Source organism: Atractosteus spatula, chromosome 22 (genome assembly GCF_055471065.1).
Source record: "Atractosteus spatula isolate fAtrSpa1 chromosome 22, fAtrSpa1.hap1, whole genome shotgun sequence".
Classification (NCBI taxonomy): Eukaryota; Metazoa; Chordata; class Actinopteri; order Semionotiformes; family Lepisosteidae; genus Atractosteus; species Atractosteus spatula.
Genome location: NC_142727.1, coordinates 2,822,422 through 2,846,950, shown reverse-complemented (window position 1 = coordinate 2,846,950; position 24,529 = coordinate 2,822,422). Strand labels below are relative to the sequence as shown.

Below are 24,529 nucleotides of genomic sequence, written 5' to 3'. Positions count from 1 at the left end.
AGGACATTTTAGAACATGATACTGTAGGATGGGATATGACATGTTATGATCTAGTTCAGGTGGGGAGCTGCGTCAGCATGCGTAGGCTGCAAAGGAACAAGTAAAGGTTAATTCCATGCTGAAAAGAGAAGAAACGCTGTGTTTCCTTTCTTCTCTTTTCAGCATGGAATAAACCTTTCCATGTTCCTTTGCCTGTTATGATCTATGCTATAACGTGACATGACAGGTTATGACCTACACTATGCCATGATGTTTTAAATCCAGAAGTAGACCAGCGTGGGTCCAAAAGGGCATTTTGTGCGCAAGAGGCCTCCTCCACCTGCCTGGAGGAAATTTGCTTCTAGGCCCTGGGGTAGTTATTTGGGTTTGCAGGGTGACACCAGCCCATGCCACAGTCCAAGGCTGTGGGCTGTCGTCTCAATAGAACCCCGATGTGGGTTTGTTTATTTCAGGCCATAGCAGAGATTGGAGGGACAACAGGACGCACCCAGGAACCAGCCTGGGGTCTAGCGCAACTGCAATGCGGGACTAAAAGCAGTTGCTGCAATAGGTGTCTGGGGTTTGAAGAAGACACAGAAAATAGGCAAACATACAATGTTTCTATCATATAAGAATGCACACTTACCAGTGAATACACAGTGCTGTACTGCTGTTATTTTTTTTGCGTCAAAGTTTGTTTAAATGCATGGACAAGAGAGTAATCTCACTTCTACTTTCCAGTCTTTTTAAAGTGTTGGTTTCTGTAATTATACAACCCGCCAAACCAGTGCTATTCCAGCACACGCCTCCAAATACTGAACACTCACACACACTTCTTCTTACTGTGCTGTTTTACATATACATTATAACACTCTTCCTTCACAGTGGGTCATCCACACAGCTCTGAGAGCTATACAGAGAGACAACAGGGACTTAAGATCTCTAAAGTTTCAGCATAATTGTCAAGACTTTAGCTTGCAGCCGCCACTCATCATTTAACATTTTTACCAAATTGATATTTCAGTACAAACCGCGGGTACTGTTACGAAGGAATTCACTAATCCAAAATTGAGACTGTGCGGAATCAGATTCTCAAGCTTTGGTCAATAAGGATTACTTCACTTTTTTCAGTGCTCAATGCTCAGCATTGCAGTGGCATACTGTATGGACACAATGAGAAATTACATGAATACTCCAAAAGGGCTTTAATTACCAAGTCCAAAAGGGAAAATAAGAGAAAGGTAGATTATGTTAGCCCTCCGATACCGCGTTTACAGCTGAGTTCCGCACCAATTTATAGGAGTAATTGGATGCTTTTGCAAGATCTTCTCCCTGGAAGCTGCTGGTCAAATTGGTAAATGCAGCGACAAATATACCAAGTTCTGAGGGAAGAGGGAAAGATGGAAGATCTTTTCTATAGGAAAAGAGGTCTTTCTGGTGTTCCAGGAAAAAAATATAGCTTTACAAAAGTTGGGATTGAGCTACAAAACAAATCTGAAATCACAGGTTGTATTTGCGGCATGACTTTCTTGACAGTGAAGAGAAATTCTAACATTGTTGCACTGTACTAAAACAGGTGTTACATTATTCTCCGATATACTGTAAATCGCCATTTAATTCTCCAATACAGGCTGAGCTAGAAATATTTCTAGAAGAATAATCTGCAAGAAAATGATTGACCTTTCATTCTATATTGGCTTTAAGGAATTCTAACTATATGAAAACATTGTATAGATTTGGGCAATTGTTGGTTCTTTTTTCACCAGTCAAATAGGAACAGATTCCTGCTTACAGTGTCTATCTGGAACCAGGTATTGTACTGGAGCAATAAGATTGAAGTGCAGAGCTCTATCCACTATTCTTCACTGCTGCAGATATACAGGATAGTTTGGAAAATATATAGATAATGCTACTTACTGGAGATCTAAAAAGCCCTTTCTTTATTTTGGATTGTATTTTTGCTCCAGCACAGAAAAAGCCAAAGCTAAAATAAAGAAGAACATGTATATCTTAAAGACAAATGCAAGAACTCTTTCATTTACTATTAATTATTAGTAAACAATGCAACAAAAAATACCACGCTATTTTGGAACCAAAAGTTTTCTGGGGCACCTTCAAGTAAGCCTTTATCGACATCTGAAGTTGTAGTTTGTTTTATTTTGTCTTAAACATCAGCACAACCTCAACTTCCGCCTTATAAATCTTTTACAATTCACCATGAAGCTTTAGAAATTAATCCAAAGGACAAAAGGAAAAGAAAGAAAAAAAAAACATGCTTTGTTTTTTTTTTGGAAGAACAAAATATTTCTACTTCTGAAGGTTTAACTTCCACTCAGTAAAAAGGTTACCCGTACAATCTTAGAACTCAGCTAAAAAATACATTTTGTAGCCATTACTCCTATAATTTAAGCTTTACGTGGTGCCCTGGGATAAAACATGCCTCCTTACTTTCATATGATCCAGCTGCCAGTTTTAGAATAATTTTGCTAAATTACTAGTTGAAGTGGGAAAAGCCTTTTGTCATTCAATACGACTAGTATAGATGGTGAATTTTACCCCCCACATATAACGTGACAATTATTAATAGCTGTGCGACGGTGGTACTGTAGGCGAAGACAAGTTGAAAGTTCTAGTGGGGGGGCCTTTTAGAAATGACCTGTGGTCTTCAGTCACCAGGCCAAACTGCGGGAAGACAACTGATCAGCTGACATTTAGAAAAATTATGGCAGAGGCGTTCGGTGGCGGTAAATCTCTGCCGTCTGGGGAGGAGAGCAGAGCCTCTGACAGTGTAATGTATTAGATGGAGAAGGGACCAACCAAGCTCCCGATGGGTGCACCCATTGACTTGAGAACTTCCGTTCTGAATTTGAGAAGAGTTTTGGTAAGCCACTTAGCTGTCCGATAGCGTTTATAGACAAGGACTTGAATTAGTTTAAGTAGAGCGCAGACTGGGATTTGATTAAATTTGATTTTTTTCCTGGCACTGTGTAAATAAAGAGTGTTGTTTTTACCGATCGCCTGTATCTGTATCTCAAAGTTCCTGTTATGGCTTCTCATGCCTGTGTTTTCCCACACACTGTTACGGGCTTGTCCCAGGAATAGGCATGGCTGGGATAGATGCTGAATATTCAGCTCGTTTAAAATGTCAGAGGTATTTAACACCTTTTTGGAGCGACCCCACTTTTTTCAGATTGTGCCATTGCGATCACCTCGGCTACGGCTGTACTAAACAGTGCGGGAGGAGACGACAATTAAATCGAAAACCCGGGTGCCCGCGTCATATTTAATTGACCGAACATCTCGAGTGACGGCAGTAGAGCCTTGAGATTGCCGAATGGGGTTCCCTGGGAAACGGACAAACGGCGCCCTCAGGTCAATAAGATGCTCCCGCCTCACGACACGACCCGCCGAGAGGCCTGGCGTTCTCGCGCGGTGGGGCTCCATCAGACATCAGCGGGTGCAGAAGAAACCAAAGGCTCCGAGATGGATCGAGAACATCTTTCATTGCAGGATGGAGGACAAAGGCTTCAGCTGGAAAGATCTGACAGTCTCTGCACATATACATATGATCCAATCTTAGCCTTAGAAAAACATTAAAAAGTCAAAACACATGCAGAAGTTATAGCCAAAATGGAACTATTGTTTCAGCTTAAGAAGGCTTAACGTAGGCTTAACTCCACAGCTGCGTGGTGTTCTGGTTTGCATCTGACTCAAGCTTTCAGACACCGTAGCTCCCCAGATCAGACTGTCGCATCATTTAGAAGCATTTTCTGTTCTCTTCTTTTCAAGTTTTTACATAAGTGAGCCATTTCGACCACGCCCTTGGTGTCAAGACAAGGCAGCTATGGAATCCAGACCAGGAAAAAAACAAATTGCCCCAGACAGCTGATTGAGAGCAGGGTGATCCTGAACCCAAATCCAGTAGGAACTAGTCCTTTCACTCCACTTTTAACAGTCTTAAGTTATATTCATGACAAACACTGCATTTGCCGTTCTTGAACTATTGGACATGTTTGGGTCATGTTAGAAATAGACCACGAACTTACTATTAATTGTTCATTACAGTATAATAACATTTATAGTAGATTCAGCAGATATTGAATAAGCCAGACTACCACTACCCATTTATACTGGACAAATTGTAGACAACGGGGCCCTGAACGCATATCATAAGTCACTGCTCAGCCTGATAGCATTATAGTCCTGTATTACAGTGAAATATAGACTATTTCACATTGGAAATCATTGAGCTGCTTCCAAGTATAGCGCAGTGTACTATAGAGTATCACTGCTGAGAAATTGCCACGCTGTGAGAGTCACAGTGAGAAGGGCAAGACCAGATATCCCCAGCAAGAGTCTCCAGCACCTCCTAGGGGATTCCCAAGAGTTCCTAGGCCAGTCAAAAGATATAATGCCTCCAGCATGTCCAGGGTCTACCCTGGGGTCTATTCCCACTGCGTTGGGCCCACGACATCTCCAGCGAGAGGCGCCCAGAGAGTATCCACACCAGATGCCCGAGCCACCTCAACTGGCTCCTCTAGATCCATTATTGCATCATTATTAGTAGGAGTTTAGTCCTATAGTGTAGTTGTAGTAAAATATCCTTAATCTCATATTACTTTCAAAACTGAGCTGCCTCATAGCATTGTAATGAATATGCCTCTGCGCATAACAGGGATGTTGACCGGCTGGGCTAAAGAAGGTCTTCTTTAGCTCAGCCAGCAAGACCCCTGTTAAGCGATACCTGAGAGCTGGGTTCGCGCCCATGCGGTGAGGGACAAACTTGGGTGGGAGCGGCGAGGGCACAAGCCCAAGAACCCGAATCCGTTACTGTATTCTAGTCCTATAGTGTACTACAGTATAGAGGATCACCCATTAGAAATCAATGTATGAACCTCCCAGGGAATTTTGGGCAGTCTACCCTATGATGCCGATGGTGCTCTCGCACAAGCTCTTCGATGTCCTAAACAGGGCTGCTGTTCTTCTACTGTAATTCGAAAAAAATATTTCTGAAACAATTGTTCTACCTTCAAATGATTTCCACTCTTTGCCATTTCTAAAATTTCTAATAAGCTTTGTGTGACCTGGGTTACAAACGCTGCAAGCAATTCCTATCATAGCAAGGGCTCTCCAAGATATCTTTGCAAATATAGTTGTTTCGAGTCAGTCCACCCTCTGCTTTAATCCGTCCGCTATTGGTTCCCTATAGCTGTCCGACCACCCCTGGACAACTGACCAACCAGTGCTGTCCAGACACACCCAGAAACAAGAGGACACTTTTGGACATTAAGAGAGTCATACGATTTTAAGTCCAAGACCAAAGATTTGGGCCCCATCGGTGCACATCTTGCTAACAAAAATGAAATTAAATTAATTCTGCAGTTTGTGCATACATCTGAGGTTCTGAAGCCCGATGTGAATGAATGTGACAGCATTTTAGGATTACAGCTGCTTAATATGGAAAAACATCCGACTGGCTAAAGAACTGGAACAGATAAGAGTGCTTGGCATCATTTTATTAATCAAGAATGCAATCAAGATATTGTTGGTCACGGAGCTCAGAAGTACTTAGATGATAAAACCGTAAGAGGCTCGTCGATGTTCTACATTTGAATTCGGGCCTACTTATAAAAAACATACACTTACCCCACTGCAAAAAAACCCACTATATATATATATCATGAACAAAAATATGTCCAGATCAACCTTCTTCCCAAATGCTATATCTAAACATAAAGTAATAGTGATGACTGTTAGTAGCATTAATAGTGAGAAATCTCAACCACTCACAACCACAATAGAATAGACTGATCTGGGTCGGAATTCTCTTTTAGGAAATGTACAAGAACGTTAATAACTGATCACAAAGAGCGAGTACTGAAAATCACGCAGACACGCAATGTCGTCTAGCTCCCGTAACGGCTAATTAAAAACATTGCCGGGCTGCTTACAGGAGGAGACTTGGGGTTATTGGAGTCAGGATGAGGAGTATGGAACTTCCAACTGATGACTGAGACACCTGACAAGGTCAGATTAAACCAGAGCTGGGGCCCTTTGCTAGTCAATATAACCACAGATATTGGGATGTAACGGGCCTACAGTACCTTCCTTTAGTATTGATGTCTTTGATGATGGTTTCTTGATGTCATGGATAAGATACATTAAGTAATTTGCAAGCCTTCAACACAGAATTGAAGTCATAAATGAAACAATGTATAAAAAGCAATGTCATTACCTTGTTATACATACCTGTGAAAGAAGGTCACAAGTTATTTGGCTGACCGACAGCTTCGGAGCGATCAACAACTCAGTCGAGCTTCGAATGGAAAGTTCCACTGTTAAAAGAAATCTTCTTTTTAACGAGCTCTCGATGCTCCTCCTTTTCGGATTGATCTGAGCGCAGAGGAGTCCCTCTGTGTGATTGGCTTGGCAGGGGAGACTCGAATCTTGGGTTGCTTTGGGTCTTTTCGCACCTGGCGACAGCTGCTTCTCAGTTTTTTGATTGGCTGAAAAATAAAATGAGGTAGCCAAAAAAAACGGGGAGTTCGTACAATATTAATAATGGCGTAGAATTCTGGATTATTATACCATACAGCATTAATACTCCGTTGTGTAAGCTTAATATAATATATATTTTAATTGCAATATTGTATATTTAACATTTTATTTACAAAATATTATCAATATATTTGCACGGCCTGCTGTTGCAGTACAATCCACATCAATAATTGCTATCAATAGCTGCCAATATGTTTAATTTTCTTGAACGAAAAAATAAATCGCAAAGTCACAGACAGAACCCTATTCTCAAACCTCAAACCAATGAAAACCAATTAAAATTAATATCTCTAACCAAAAACTGTAATGACAACAAACGTGCATCAATGAAATTTAACCAAATTGAGCAAGGTACGAGTAATATTGACAGCGACGCATAGTCTGTAGTTTTAAAACGCTGACTTGTGACTTCTTTGATGAAGCCACCTTTTACCTTCTGCAATAAAATTCGTATCTAGAGCAGGTGGGGTAAATCCGACTGTGTAGGACTGAAACGCTGAGAACGCTTTATACAATATATTTTAAAGTTGTTTTGCGTTTTGCACGACAGCTAGCTACAGGTTTTCCCGACAGAGTTATTTTTTTTCCCCCAACAAAAATCAATTTTGGAATGAATACTCCTTCTAGACAGACTCCACCTCTTAGAAAACACTAGAACTCTATAATTAAAAAGTTAATTTATGTACATGGTTATTTAGCACACTATATATTCTGTAGATTTCAGCTTCATTTAGGAGAAACAGCCGTAGCTTTCGTTGATTATCAGAGCAGTTTAATTTTGACCCGGTTCTCTGAAGTTACTGCTGGAAAAAAAAAAAAAGTTTTATTTTCTTAATGGCTGTCCACTCTTTATAATAATTCAAGCACAGCTGGTCAGTCAGCAATTGCAAATAATTGATACTGGTAGAGTTTTCCCAGTTTCTGCAAGTCAGAAATACTGGTGGAACAGGCTTGCAACTTGCGACTAATTTTTCATTTCAATCACTGATCAGGTGTTTTTTGTTTAAACGACAAACAGCTTCGTTCCACCAATCTATTAATTTCGTTTTGATGGTGACCACCGTATTTTGTTAAAACAATGAAGAAGAGATCATCACATTTACATTTTCGCATAGCGCAAGTTCACTGTTAGAGCCGCTGGTCACCAGTTTAATTGATCTTTAACTGGTCACAAGTTTTGCATCAAAGATGAGAAAAGTTATTGATCCATGAGGTAGAATTAATGTCAATTATTAAGAAAAAAAAACAGATACGTGAAAGGCGTGGGAGCACCTAAAAATGGATTAAGAATGAAGATGTACGTCAAATGAATTAGTGTAATAACACGAAAATGCAAATTAATTGAGGCCAGCCACAGCAACACTGGGTGAAGGGACACCCAGTCTCCGTTTACTAAAATCCCATCCAGAATATTGGAGGTCCAGCAGAAACAGAGTTTCAAAAACGTATAAATCAAATTAAATAGAAACGGTGCATTTGTAAGGTGCGTTTCCGCCTTGAGTAAAAATGCTGGCAACTGTCAAGATGTCAAGATATTTTTTGGTCGCTTATCCTGCTGAAAATTAGAGAAGGCACGTTATTGTTTTATACTTCTTAATGATTTACTAATAATAAAAATAAGAACAGAGAACAAAATAGCAAGAACGGGACAGTTAAGAGCTATGTTCCTCCATCATCAGGATGATGTCTTCCTCGAAAAAGATGAAAACGTCAGTAAATAAAGAGAATCTGCAGCAGGCGTAGATCTATATAAAATAAATATATTTGGTCTCAGCAGGTGAGAGGCTGAGTATACACTGTAGAACAACGGTCTTACACAACTTAGACACAATCAGGAGCTATGCCCAGAGCCTCCATGAGTTTTGTTATTAATACAGCTGTGTTTGGGTATGAACTAACCCAGCTCATCATTTAATCAGTTTTAAATCTATATTTAATTCCCATTGATCGCAGTCTTCAAGAATCTGATCATACCCCTGCATGAACAGCCCATTTGAAGTGTTGAAGGAGCTCATTGGGTTCCTCATAGTCATAGTCAGGTCTTCCTTGTCATTAATAATAATAATAATCTTTATTTTATATGGCGCCTTTAAAGGTGGCTTCTCAAAGCGCTTTACAGGATGACAACAACAGTAAATAAGAAGAATACACAAGATACAAGAATACACAAGATTACCTTCATCTTCCTCTCATATCCAAAGACGTGAAAGGCTACTTTTTGAACTAAGGAATACAGATCTATCAGGATTAACTGTTGGGTTTAAGCAAAACGGCTGCAATTGTTTAGTGGAGGATTACTGTGGAAGTGTGTTTCTGTATGAACAAGGAAAAACACTGAGTGAAAAGAAAAGAACAAGGCAAAATATCTAAGATGTTTGCACAGTTGCGTATAGTAACTTATAATTTATACTCTGTAATTATGATTTACTGTGTATTAACTCCAATTTCCCTTGCTCTTGTATGTACAGTATACCCACTCATGCGCATACACATTAAAAAAATACACTGAGTGAAAGGGCTTTGCGAGTTAAGGCTGAAAAGGTTATACAACTTTGTCCTAAACAGTTTCTTTAGCTGCGTAGAAATGATTGAAGGTGGCATTTACAGTAGCTGCTAAAGAACAAGGGTTCTGGTCCTGCAAAAAAAAATTGAAATGATTCTTTAAAATCATTTCAAACCCCTTTACGCACGAAACCTCTTTTCATTTTTAGAAGTGTTAAGATGGTGCGGTGCCCTCCACTTTCTTTGCAGGGTGTTTTTTTTTTTTTGCTCCTCTGAAAACGGCGTCTCAGGTGAGGGCGATACCCTGCGACCTCCCTGGACCCGTGCCGTTCTGCTCGCTCGCTCGCACAGAGAGGGAGAGAGCGAACGCGGTTTCCAGAGAGCAACCACATGAGAACGGCACAGAGCCCTGCTGCTCGCTTCACATCTCTGGCTCTGAGGTTTTATGTCCTTCTTAAGTTTTCTTTTCAACTCGTCATAGATTTTGAACCCTGTTTTTTTTTTTAAAGGGAGAAAAAACACTATTCGCGCCCCACAACGGGCTGGATGTTGCCATATTTTTGGAAAGGATGGGCGCTACGCCTACAGCACATTAAGACTGGGCAGCAGAGCTGCAGCCCCGTGAGGTATCTCACTGTCGCAGCCTTGGGAAATGCGAGTGAGCCTCTCCTACAGTATATGTATATTGTTGTGAATGTCTGTAAATGTTCTACCGCTTGTTACTGCTTTGGTACCGTGTTAACTCTGCTGTGATGCAATAGCGTTCGTTGAATTAATGCGGAGAGAGAAAAGTTGTGAGGGAGTGAGAGGGGGCACTGCTGGGGTTGCTCTCCTCCTACTTTCTCTCAGTCATTCACTCTCTCCCCTGCTCCCGAGCTTGGGGAACAGCCCCAGCAGGAATCCCTCCTTAGTCATAGCGTTAAACGAGGGCTGAGATACCCCACACAATCTCACTTCTCAGAGAAAGACAGAGAAAGAGGAGGCGACTTTCGAGAAAATCCCTCCACTTTCACCGTTGTCCCGTTGTTGTGCTCTTTTTCTCATTCTCTCTCTTCCCTTTCCTTTCTCTCTGCATTTTCTCTTCCTTCTCCTTCCTTCTCTTGTTATTGGCCTCAGAGGGCTCTTGTCTCTTTCTCCACATAATGTAAAATCTGCACCCACACCGTTAGAAACTTCCTCTTGTTATGAGTCTGCTGGAGCTGCACAGTACAGTGATTCTAGTAGGATCTAGATGCTTGGAGCTATAAGTGAGTGCAGTTACATAGCAATATTAGCCCAACCCAGTGATCTTAAACAAAGGAAGTTACATAGTACAGTAGTTTTTGTCAAGTCCAAGATCGTTTAACCAGTGCAGTTACACAGTACAGTAATTCCAGTCCAGTGATCTTAAGCTAGTGTAGATCTAGAGTACTCCCCAACATGGATGCTCAACAAATGGTATCCCAATTTCCTTATTTAAAACAACGACTCACCAAGAAAATGAAAGATATAGTCTCTCCTTGTGGATACCGCAAATAGGAAGGCAGTATTTCCACAAATATAAAAGTCTATTGCTTAAAACCGAAAATCCGGTCTTTTTAGTGCTCCAGCTGGACACAGTCTGTCAAAAGAAGTACAGTCTCACAGTTTCGTCTCTCTCCTGTGTGTCTTTTCCTTCTCTCTAACCAACAACTCTGTTTCTTGCTCAACCTTTTCGCCTGCTCTTCCTTATGGATGCTCTCAGTGGGCTGATTTGGTCATTTAACCGATAATGATTTTGAGATAATGGGCAGCATAGTGGTGCAGTGGTTAGCATTGCTAGCATTTTCCTCCAGGTGCTGCAGTTTCGTCCCCCAATCCAAAGACGGGCGGGTCATTTAATTGGCTTCTGGTGTGAGCATGTGTGTGCTTGTATCTGTGTGTCCCCTGTAATGCATTAGGATATACCTCATCATGCACTCACTGAGTCCCTGGCTACCCCACAACACCGACTTGGATGAAATGGTTAGAAGATACATTGTTGGATTTTCAGATATTAGTCAAATTTCTTGGCTACCGGGCTTGTTGTTTTATGGTATTGTGATGCCTCAGGTGATACAAGCCAATAAAAAACAAACAGCTGTACAAACTTAATATAGGGTACTTTTGTTGTGAAATTAATACATTAGAATTTCCACTGATATGCAACATAATGTCCACAGATCTTAAGCTAGTGCAGTTACCGTAAATGTTATCACATCTACACGGAAAATGAGAAAGAGGAAAAGAGAAAATGTATTATAATCGTTCATAAATGCATTAAGATCATTTACTGTAGATCCAATCCTGCATACTGTATGTAAAGAGACAGGCAAAGATGTTTTTCAGCTCTTAAGAACAAGGCACAGATATGTGTACTCGCTCATCTTTTAGTTACGCAATCAGGGGATATTTGCTTTTTTTTTTTTGAAGAAAATGACGATTTTGGTAAAAACAGAAAGAGTTAAATGTCAAGGGAAAGCAAGACGGCTGACATTTTCTATTCAGGCAGGATTGTGAAACCAAACAGTTAACTGTGTTGCACAAGGGCTTGTGATTTCACAACCGTTTCACTCGGAGAACTTCACAAGTAATTTCTTTTAGAAAAATCTTACTCTTAGATTCACTTTAGAAAACTCTTTTTTACATCTGCTATTCTCTCCGACGCATAAGGTCTTTAAGGGGATTAGTTCCTGATCGCCCTTCGTACGGGACAGATCTTGGTCTTCTTCCACGTGGGTCAGCTCTCGAACGCCCTTCAGCTGGCGATAGCCCTTCTCGTAGTCTCAGGATCTCCTACTCCTTTAACTAGAGACCACGTCTTTTTTTCCCTCTCTGGAAGTCGATCGTGAGTCTGGATCAGCTCAGACCTTCCTGCACTCTCACCAGATGTCAGCTCGAGACCCTCGACTTCGAGAGGGCGTCCCAGCAGGCAGGAGGAGGCAGACACGGAGGCTCCTCCAGCAACTTCCGCACCCAGAAGCACCACCACCACCACCACCACGCTCGGAATTTGTGATTGGCGCGTGGGCCACAGTTTTGATTGAGCCTGGGCTCGCAGCGGGAGCGACTGGTACGAGTCATCAGGCTCCTCGGCCTGCCAGCTTGTTGACTGTTTGACACTTTTCCAGCGAAAGCAGTCGGATGTAATCTTCACGAGAACTCAAGATGACATTGGTCATCGTGGGGGCGCTTCTCAGATAAATGATGTTGCCTCTTCTGATATTTAAATTCCTAACACGTGTGCTTACTTCAAATTAGCCTTGGGTAAAGATTCTAACACCCTTGCCAAAATGTTGGTTTAGACTCTGTTCGATCCTTATTGGTTCACTTTAAACATTTGTATCTTCTGAGGCAGGTTAGCTATGGTAACTTGATGCAATGTTGGGCAATATGACAGAATTTCAGAGAAAATTAATTAAACAGTGCATGGCTGTTGAGCGTCAAAGATCCTCAGTCAAGATACTCACATCTGCGCTGTATCACATATACAGTGTGTGCTGTGTTTGTGTGCATGCACTACGTATGCATCTTTTTTTATCAATAAAAAATGCGCGCAGTGTGATCTTGCGATTTTTAGGTGTGTGTCAATGCCTATGCACGTTTGTGGTAAATAGGGAACTAGATGAGTAATACAGTCCTGTTTTACTAATTGATTTATAAATACATTGGAGCATGGTGTGTGTGTCAATGCAAGCGTGGCATTTTCTTTCTGTCTCGAGCTGTGTAGGATGCAGAGAATGGAAACAGCAGAGGGAGGAATAGGTAAAATGGACCCATTCTGGGTTTCTCTTTCAGTAACAAAGAAACATAGAGCTGGGGCAGAAGACAACAAGTGAGAGCTCGGTATGTTTCCGAAAGTAATAGGGGGAATCCTTGTTTTTCGTTTTTAGAACAATTCAGTAGCGCAGATCTGGGCGTCGTGGCCTCAGCAAGCAGGTTTCGGAGAACATGTTTATGCACTGACAGAACCTCTCGGCAACTGTGAAGAGAAGCACATTTCCTGCCCAACAAACGCGACTTTGAGAAGAGTCCTGAAGACTTAAGGTCCGCCAAAGTCTGTGTAAAGACTGTCTCATAAAGTTACGCACGTGCTCCATTTCAGAGCAACAATATGTTGGATACGATGCCTTTAAAACTCTTGAGGCGGCGAGCTGAATTTGAGATGTTGCCAACACATCTTAGCCACTAATAACAAGTTAGTGCTCATAAACATGTCATAGGTTTTGAATGAATGAAATTCAGGGAGTTTTCTAGTGATTTGGTCTGAGAAACAACCTCGAATGTGCTTTATTTTAGCACAAGATACTGTTATTATTCTATTACTAAAGGATTAGTTGATTCCTTATACTGCCTATATAAGATAATACTGCCTACAACAGATAACATTTTTGGATTATCTGTAACATGATTACAGGACTTTGAAAAACGACACTGCAGATTCATGTGCTAATAAAATAAGGACTATAAATGCCAAAACGCCTACTTCTGAAATTCTCATTTGTTTTTTTTTAATTTTAAATACTTCTTATGCTTTTCTTTCTGACCTGCCCTTTTAAAACCCGGATCTTCCAGGTTAATTTGCAATATGACTCATCACCACGACCTCCAGTCAATGAGCGAATTGTGATCTTTCATACTTTAACATGCATACAGTAACCCGTGGCCTTCATTTCCAAGAGTGAAACAACCAAAATGTACAATTTATATTAGAAGTGAACTCCAAAGAGCCCGGACAGGGGTAGAATTTTGTCTGAAATGGATCAAAACCACTTGTAAGAAAGGTTTTGTGCGGTAAGTTGTGCAGGGTTGGTGCACGAGGGCAGGAGTCACTGTCCTTTAAGGTTCCCACTGAAGGTCCAGTGTATGAACCCTTGTTTGGTCTTTCGTTCAGCCATTTATCATTTCTTTCAACAATGATACACCACTGCAGGAAATCCTAAAATGGAATATACTGTAGCTCAATTTCATTTTTTTAAAAGGCTAATTCCCCAAACGCTGTTTCTGATTATCACAACATCGATTGTTTTAAATTTCCTGGCTTTCAAAGGCGGTCTATAACCCCAATATGGAGTGAAATGTTGACTGTTGCACCCCTAAATGTCTTTTTTTAATGAGAATTGATCCAGAAACAGATAGATTTTGGATGAGCTACCCCGTCACTGTACATTACAATAAAGTTTTATACACACTATATATTAATATATAGTAAATATTCTCTAGAACAGCAGCAAGATCAAGGGTCATGAAGGGTCATCAAATCAGTAGGTCTTATAGGCCATTTAAATAATTAGGAAAAATGTTTAATGTAATTAATTAAGTCAATAACAATTACTGTAGGTCAGTTGGAATGAAAACCTGAAAAGGTTGCAGCTGAAGAACTTTGCATACTGTACAATCCAGAAAGAGGTTTCCCAACCAAATCTACTGCCAAGTTTTATATGACATAGCAGTGAGTGGATTATAGGTTTGCAGTGAATAACATGACTGCATTTGTCACTTAGCCAAGTCAAGATGTTGCCATGTACCCAGATCTTAGCTGGAGAGTCTGGTCATTTACTTCTGTGTCTGGCTGACATTGATTAGCAATGTCTTTTTTCCCCATTCATCACTGATCTCTATCATGGTCTGGGGGACTTTAAATGGTGTTTGTCACGAGAAAACTGACAAGTAGGTCTAGGACAGGTCTTTGGAAAAAGTACTAGCTTTACCGAGATAGTTATTTCAAACACTCTAATAATTATCATTGTACAAAGGAACAGGTAAGGGGTTTATTCCATGCTAAAAAGAAAAGAAACACAACGTTTCGGCTGTGGAGCCTTCTTCAGGTATTATCATTGTGCGTTCTGTCAAAGTCAACATCTATGAACCTACTAGTCTGTACAACAATATATAATCATTTCAGGGCCAACTGTAACTGTATTATGAAGTCGAACAACTGCTTCTAGTTTTTTAAGATAGTCTTTGAGTAGGTCAGTGAGTCACTGTGCTCAATCTGGCCAGAAACAAAACAAGCAACAGAGAATCCCACAGGAATAAACACACACAACAGGACACTAGGCACAGTAAGAGTGAGGAAAAAAGACATTATCTCTGAGTAATAAACACACACAATAGCACAGGAGATCACAGAGAATCCCTCCCTAGTAAACACATGTAACAGGACAGGAGACGCAGCAAGAAAGAGAGATAACTCAGAATCTGTCAGAATCAAACATAACCAACTAGAGAAAACTTCAAAAGACCAGGCTCCTGTTTTAATGTCAGTTTTAAAAAGTAAGAGCACTGGCATTTCGAAACAAATTGTACTACTGTTTCTAATGTCATAGGCTGATTTGATACTATATATGTGAAGAAAACAGATTAATTTGAAATTAGTATTGCGACTAATACACAATACATTGCCACTGGAAGAGATCAGTTCTGAAAGATTTTATTTAACCTGTAATCTGTAAGTGGATCCAAGTTTTGTTTGGTTCTGGAAACAGTCCAATGAACATACATAAACCTTTAAACACAAAATCACTGTGTATTTTATACAAGAACGATAACATGAGCTTTTAGATTTGATAGAGTTACTCTACCCAGAACACAGATTTATTGTATCACCTTAAAATCAACTCTTCATCAACTCTTTAAAAAAATACTCTTCCCACATTTTCAACATTCAAGCACACCATGGACAATATTTTATAATCCTTAAATATATTCCAAATTATTATAAAGACATACCCAAATTGTTGACACAAATGTATATGTGATCAGAGACTGATTTGTACTAGACCTTGGTCATTAAAAATACCTAATAAAAAGTCACAATACATTGATTTTTATTCAGAAGGATGATATACAATTTATAATAAATGTATAAAATATTAAGGACATTCATATAAGAAAATGTATGGCTTCACAATAGTTTTCTATGTACTTTGCTGATCAGACATTAAATAATTTTGGTATGTGTAATTTTGGTATGTGTATTTTAAACTACATTTAAAATCTATATAACTGCATATTGCTTCTTAACCTGACCCCTGGTCAACATAAAAATCTGTTGTAATTTATATTAATACAATCTTCCAGGTCTTAAACATACAGTCTTTGACATTCAATTAAATGTGCCGATATTAACGTTCTGCTTTTCGTGGAACATAGATTACTTCCTATTAATTAATATCATATGCTGTTTTTTTTCCCAGAACTTTGATGAACAGATTTCATTATTCTTTACCAATCAGGAAGGCCATATACTGTAGCTACCAGAATTGACTGAGGACATTCTTCAGTAATGCTCATCGTCATGAGAATAACGGAGCTTATCTCCTTGCACAGATCTTCGGTCATGTTTAGCAATTGTAATTACATATAATTATCTAATCCATCCTGATGTCTACCGTACATTTTCAGATAGAATGAAAGTGCAAAAACCAGTGCTTTTGCTGTTCAATAGCTGGAATAGTGCACAGTCGAGATGTGTAATATTGTTAGAAAAAAAATATATTATCTTGAAGTTGTACAGAGAGTCAATAGGGAGCAGAATAGCATAGCTGCGCTGTGACTATCACCATATGTAACAATAGGAGGACAGAGTCGCAGCTCAGTAGAACATTCCTGTTACAAGAGGGGCTACAGTGTCAGTACAGTAGAATAGACATGGTACAAAAAGAGGCTACAGTAAAATTGTCACATTACAGGAGAAGCCACTATATAAGGTACTAAAAAAAAGAGCCGATGTGGCATGGCATATGTATACTTTGCACAATGTATGTAACCACACGATTATATTCCTATTACAATACTGGCAGTAAAAATGTGGACTAATAATGCTACATTAATCACTGTAATAAAAGTGTAGAATCATAGTCATTTTACAATAGGGGACCATCAACAAAGCCGAATAGTCATGTTGCTGTAGCGAGCAATAATAAAATTGCATTAGAACAGCACAGTTACAAGAAAGAATGTTTGTAGCATTAAATGAGAATGAAATGACAGTATTTGGGACTATAGGATACATGGAACAATACCCATGGTTCAATGGGAATACACTATAATAATGATCTAGGAAACGGCATTAACTTATCAATAAGTTTAAGGAACGTAGCTTCAATTCTGCACTGCAGGACCCTGAAAACGGACACCACAAGAATGTTTGTGTCAAGAAGCATTAATAAATTAAAATAGGGAAGACTGAGATTGGGATGAAGAGTATGGGTAGCTTGTGTGCCATCGAGCGCATTGCAAATTGGAAGGCCCACATTAATTCGAAATATGCCTGAGTGGTCTTAAAAAAGCACTTCTCAATTTCCCACATTATCTTCTTTATATTTGTCAGTATTCTAGACTCATTTTGGCAGATTATCAAAAGAGCCTCTTAACTCCGACAAAAAAAAGGATTGTATCAGAAATCAAAGCGCACATACAGTACATACAGTACATGAGCTAAACCGCGATAAATGATCCATATATAATGTTTTCTTTAGAAATTAAGGTGTTGATTTCCTATAAGGTTCGTGCACAAACATTTAGCAAGGTTTTTCTGCATGGCAAAAATAAAACCCTTAACTTCTACGCAGGTAATTCAGAACCTATTTCAGTGCATTTTTAAAGCCACTTGACAACATTTTTTAAGACATCTGTGGTAAACACTTTGGTCTTTGTTACCTGGGAAGATGTGAATTTCACAACACCATAAATAAGTTATACTACATGTGGCGAGCCGGAGAATTAAGTCTGATATGTTAACTCGAGGGGGAGAGTCCCACACTGTTGGTTCATGCTGATGAAACATTGCATGAAGTTCTACTTATTGAAAAATTGAATTTGAAGTTAGAAAAAGCTTATTGCAGTGAACAATCAATACAGTTTTACAGACCAAGCATCTACAGAATATCTATGGCTGTATTTTCTGGATTGTTGCATGTACAGAACATTTATAGACACATAGTTAACGTGTCAGTCCTTTCTTAGCTAGACAACGGACCCTGAACGTACTGCTGATGAATTCGGCGACCATTTCTACTGTCATTTCCCCTTCTAGTAAGTCTAACAGGTGCTGATGGTAGTTTAATTTGTGCACAGTCTCAGATGTGGCCTGATTGCCTTTTTTAGGGGAGTTCTGTTCCTCTGCACAAATGCTCAACCCAACCCAGCTCCCTCAACTCCAGCTGAATTTTAACCAATTTGTCCACAGGCCTGTCGGCCCCAAGTTGCCGTCCAAACTCTGTCCAATCCAAGGCGATAATGTTAAGTCCCCCCATGGCAATGTGATCAAGACAGGACCTAACAAGGAAAGGACCACGTGCCATCTTTCCAAATTCGAATGTCCACAAACAGGACAACACTTCCAGGAATACCTCCGCTACACTGAAATAAATGCAACTAAATTAGGCTCAATGGCATGCAGTCTCTTTATGACGCCAGCAAAGAAGAGCACTGTGGAAATGTCACAAAAGATGACACGAACGTTACAAATCGGCTTTATAACCTGATAGAGCGACGTGCTGTAACAGGAGGCTAATTTCTTCTTTCTTACTGAGAAGCTCAAAACGTTTTGAAAGAAGGTCACCGTTTGTTGTTTTGAGGGCATGGACTTTACAAAGTCAAGACTTTTGCTATAGCTTGCTTGCAAGAATGCCAATTTAGGCCTTAGGCGTTGATAACATAGGGCCCTATTTTAGTAAAAGCAGGACCAAAACCGTTCCGATTCTAAACGTGCGTTTGTGGTTTTCTATATACTGGAAAGATGACCTTCAGATATTTACAGCATGTTTTGTAACTCACAGGGAACACCCCACCAATGTTCCAATACTGCACTAACGCGAAAATACCATTCATCTCACTTCTCATTTTCCCTGCCTACGTTGTGTCTTGCTGGGATTGCACGGTTACATTTCCAGATACAATCATAATCTGCAGAAGAAGGCAGTACATATCCCTCTGAATAAGTAATTTACTCCTGTGAGTATCACGGCACCTTCTCATGACATTACGAACACAAAGTGCTTGGAGCTGTATTTTTTATGCCCTGTCTTGTGGACAATCATGTTAAACACAAATATGTTATGCATGAATGTAAAACATTAAAAAATATCAAACTCTCAAAGAAATCCTTACGCACGGTTACAGTTTACTGACTCAAATCTTACTTGGTTTAATCATAATTCAATGTGATAACATTGTATAATGACAATCTAACTTAAAGTTAACCATTTCACTGCATGAAATAATGGACAAAGAGACTTTTCTTAACATCTCTCCTTTGAAAAGGCTTCTATCAGAAAATTGCTATAAAGAGGTCAGCTATACCTATATTCTTTCCAATAATGTTTGTGATGGATTAATTACAGTAGTTGCTATAGGAACTGAACAGGAATCAATGAGGCCCAAAGCATTTAATCTTTTCTGCTAAATGTTCTGTAATTTTAAAACTCTAGGATCAGATCTTTCATTTTAGAACGACTGACCAGACCAAGTTTCTGCAAAATATATTTTAGTGAAAAATTAGGTCAGCAAAAACTGCTTCTTTTCTTTATATATGCAGCTCATTTTCTGATCCGGCCCAACAACGACAGCACTGTCAAATGTCTGCTCTATCGAGTTTCTTTTCCTTTCCTTTCTTCTCTTTCCTTAATTTTTACTTTATTTGTCTTTTGGCTGTATGTGCTTTCCTTCTCTCTGCCTGGATTCTTTCCAAATCTTTTTCCTTCCACCCCTCTGTCTCCCTCTTTCTTCCTAGCATTTCTATGGTCTTAGCACCCCCTGCACATTCCCAATATTCCTGACCTGTGAAAAAGCCCAGTCTGGACTGGTGTGGAGCTCCATGCTCAAACCCTGGCTTGTCAATGATAAAACAGGACCTACCAGTTCGATGTCTTCTGTGTCCGCTGCTCTTTACAGACTGAAACACATTCATGCACACCTACTGTAATACACGCACATCTGCTGAAGAGCACAGATGTCACATACAACAGGAAGCCGAGTTCTTTCTAACTTTGAACTTTGCCAGTCTCCCATTGGTTGATCGTACTACCTACAACCTGCGTCCCAGAATGGAATATGAACTAAACAATGTGGTTGTCCAAGTTCCTGCTGTCTGTGTATAGCAGACATATCCAGGCATTTGGGTTTTGATAACAGTGTATGACACCGAGCAGCTTCTCAGTTTTCCAGTCCGATAGAACAGCATTTTCAGTATGAAACAGTGTAGTGTACGAGCACACATTAGAAGTCATTGTGCTACCTCGGTATCATAGCCTTTCTGTACTGGGTTACTGTAGTACAATGAAGTATTATTGGGAGCATTTTACAGTATTTTTAAAGTGCTTTAATTACTGGGGAATAGTATGGAAATAATTCATTTAAATAAATACCAGTATATAATTTATTGTATTTAAAGTTGGACAAACATGCATTAGGTGGGTAAATGCTAATAAGTTCCATCATCATTACTTTTGTAATAACGGCCTAATTTCATGCAAATTGTTTTATGTTTTGTACTATAATACCAAGTGCTTTCTAATGGACAGATTGCACTGATTACTGTATCCTCTAATTTATAAATTATAATATTTTTCCAGAAAAAGTTTAAGTTACAAACATATATTTTGTTCTGTCAAATCATAATTATGTTTAGACAGATTGTGTGTACACTTGTGTTACTTTTACTTTTGATGTTACTTTTAATGTTTACATTTTTTTGTATTTGATCCCGGTTATCTCTGGGGAAAAACAATGAATAATTACATGGGAATTTCTGAGTTTCCAGGAACATTGGAATCACTTAGTTAGTGTCATTTTGGGTCAATAATATTTACTGGGTTCCAACTGTTCCACCAGAATTAGATTCTGTAGATGATGTATAATTAAATTCACAAGGACTTGCTTAATGCAATATAACATGAAAATGTTATATTGCTATTCAATGTCATTACTCTAAGGGTGGATATAACTCACATTGCCTGTAAAATTAAATTATATGTAAATGTTTTCTCACCGTGATGTATAGGAATATTGTACATTCATTTGATGCCACACTGGGAGTGGTAAACCAAAATTGTTTCAAACAGACAGTTCCAGGACAGCTGACCCCCCAAACACTCTATGGCTCAAAACAGTGCTCTTTATTTAAGGTGGTAAAACAAGCAGCAGCCACCCCAAACCAAACAACCTAGATCTTCATCTGCTAACGAAATTCTTCAGAGCCTAACGAACCCTATCTAACAGCTAAGCTTCTTACCAGCTTCAAAAAAAAATTCAGCCTTTCCCAGAGACTCTTCATGAACCAGCTATCTTCTCTCAAGACTCCTTCACGTACAAAAGTCTCTTCCTAAGACATTATAGACAGACCTCAGTTCCACATAGGAATTTCTCTGTCCTCACAGAGTTTCAACTTCTTCACTAAAAAGCACTCAAACACTCACAGGTTCTTTGTCCACAGCTCCACAGTTTCTCCTGTTCCTGGTCAGTCCTTGCTCTTTCTGGTGATCTGTTGCCCCAACAGGTCTGGCTTCCGTTCTCAGATCGCCAACATCACTCAGTGGCTGACTGTCCCAGACTTCCTGCTTTTTAAAGACTCGCCCGGCCAATCATCTTCTCCCAACAGGTCAGGTGACTGAGGACAGCTGCAACTCATTTCCCAAAGGCTTCTGGGGAATGTGATCCAGAAAAGGCCGCCATTTTGTGTAGAGTGGCTGTGCCCTCACAGTGTATTGCTGTGTATAATTTTACTAATTTGGTAATCGCTTATGAATTACAAAGATGATATACCAGACATATTGGCAAGTGCCCTATAACCAGATATTTTAGAAGAAGGTCAGACCCTAATCCTGTTTGCTTCTGCTTCCATACATATATATCTCATCCACCAGACTTTTGCTTCACATAACTCTTTCACCCCTCCAGCCACCCCAAATATACTTTTGCAGCATCTCTCTGGCTTGTTCCTCAGGGAAGTGTGTGGTGGGTACAGTTAGCCTCATCCTCACAGTTAATCTGTCTTTCCTCTTGTTAGGAGCATTACGTCAAATACCATCTAAAACATTCATCCCTCTATCGCCTTCATTAGGATCTAACCAAGTTGTTGAAAAACAGTTTATTAAAATGACCCAGCAATTACAGGTAATAAAACACTGTTTTAACAGTAATCTGTTATTAAGGCAAAGCAAGTAACACATGCTAGAATATTCTGTTTTGACTTGAAAAAGTAGCTGGTGTTTTAGGGCATCTGGAAAGATGTGAATATACATATAGGTTTCAAAGCAGTGGTAATGGAGTGTAGTGTTAGGGACAGCAGGTCAGTATATCTTCCCTGGCCCTCTGTCTTCCTCTCTCTAGATGTGTGGCAGTCAATCTCAGCCTGCTGCCTCTCCCAGTTAGCCCCCCTAGTCACTCTTTCTGCACACCAAACCACCAGTTCCCTATTTCTCTGAAAAAATCACTCCATCCGGCCCCCCTACTCAAAACCCAAATGAGAGAGAAACAGGAAGAGGGGAGCGAAAAGAGAAACAGAAGCTAGATGGAGGTTTTGGGGGTTTTGAGCTGTGTGATAAAAAGAGAGAGTTTAAAATCTGCACTGTGAGAACTTGATTCAAACTACAGTATACCAGTGGTGGACACTACAGTACTGACCAGACAGTCCTTTATCAGTGCACTGAGAGAGTTCATACAACACCCGCACTGGACACAGTCATCACAATAAAAATAAAAACGTGCAATTCTGTGTCACTTACAACATACTTTATCCTACAATATACGGTACAGCTTGATCAGCATTCTTCATTCTTGTAAGGCTTGGATCGGAGGAAGAGAGAGTGGAGATGTGTTAAACACAAGGCTCCTTCAATTCACAGCTTCAGCGAAAATGAACACCACAGAACTTCTCATTTCATATCTTCCCTTTTATTCAAGTTCATGGAAGATGAATCATGAAAACAGGAGTCTGCTAATCAGCAGTATATACAGTACCTACAGTATCTACTTACGACAACTCTGGACAGTCCCTATGAAGAGATTAACTGTACCTATCTACAAGATCTATCAAAAGTGTCTCCCTTCAGGATCATTCTAAAATGTCTTCTTACAGGGTTGATCCACAGTACAGTATATTCCTACAGGATTGATCCACAATGTCTAGTAACAAGATTCATTCATAGTGTTTTCCTACAGGATGTATCCACATCCTACAGGATGTTAAGGTTGGTCCAATATGTATTCCTACAGGTTCTGTCTACAGTGTTTTCCACATACAGGGACAATCCACAGTGTGTCTCTACATCGTTTTACCCGCATATGTATCCAAAGTTGTCTACCTACAGTATACAAGTTTCTACCCACCTATGTATGGGTTTGATACAACTGTATGCCTATATGCTCTAAAAACATTGTCTACAAATAATATAAGTTCTCAGCTTCTCTCTACAGTGCCTATGTACAGTACATGATCTGTACACATAGTCTATGTACATCATGTATCATTACTCTGTCACCCTGTCTCCTGTGCAGTATGTGTAATTCCTTGTGATTTCGAAAGCTTTTTATATGAAAGGTTATGAAAGTGCTATACAATATCTATCTGCAGTTTGCATTTTAAATGTAATAAACTAGGTTTTTTTATAGTTTCTGTGTACAATGTCTATCAGTGGTGCCCGTCTATACCAGGCCACACTATTTTGGAGTTTCAAATCCCCAAGTGCTTCAAGTCTAATAATAATAATAATAAAACTTTTGATTAAATTGCCTTTGCAAACCCAAGGACACCATACATAGTAATAAAGAAAAAGACAAATTACAAAGTACCATACAAAGTAAAAGAAAGAAAAAAATAAACAAGAACATGCAGGTTCATACAGGTAGAATGTAGGTCAATCACACATAGGCCCTAGCAAAGTGATGAGCTAGTATTTGAGAATTTTTCTCTCGTAGAGTCTGAGGAAGGACATTCTCCATAATTCCACATGGAGAAGTGACAGGAAAGGCACAGTTGCCAAAAGTCCATGATTCAGTCCTGGGTGCAGTGAGCAAAGACCCAGCCTCAGCCGACTGGAGCATATGAGAGGGAGTGTAAACATGGAGGAGCTCAGAGATGTATGATGGAGCCAGATTGTTCAGAGCCTTGAAAGTCAGTAACAAGATCTAATACTGAATATGTGACTTAATAGGCAACTGATGTAGACTTAAATGTATGCTGCCAAGGTCTGGTGTGAGTTAGAAGTCTAGCTATAGAGTTTTGGACATATTGAAACTTGTTGAGAAGAGTGTTAGTAAGCCCATAGAGTAAAGAGTTGCAGAAATCAAGCCTTGATGTTATAGATGCTATTCAGCATCGGACATTAACAGAAATTGCCTAATCCTGGCAATATAAAGACATATCATTACAGACATTTCATTGCCAACAACTACTGCTGCACGCTGTATTGCCGTGCATTTGATAAATAAACTGTGATTGATGGATATTTCTTAGATGAAAAAAAGACATTTTTCGTTTTTTTCTTGT

General features: G+C 39.6%; 1 protein-coding gene across 1 annotated transcript in view; it reads right to left on the bottom strand.

Moving 5' to 3' along the window:
• Positions 1-21,558, bottom strand: part of LOC148816554 (lymphocyte activation gene 3 protein-like) — a 32,656-nt gene extending 11,098 nt beyond the window's left edge. The window contains exons 1-2 of the mRNA XM_088939561.1: positions 21,459-21,558; positions 6,229-6,485 (exon numbers count right to left, since the gene is read on the bottom strand). The gene's annotated coding sequence lies outside the window, so the exon portion shown is untranslated. The remainder of the gene's footprint in view (positions 1-6,228; positions 6,486-21,458) is intronic.
• Positions 21,559-24,529: the final 2,971 nt, after the last annotated feature.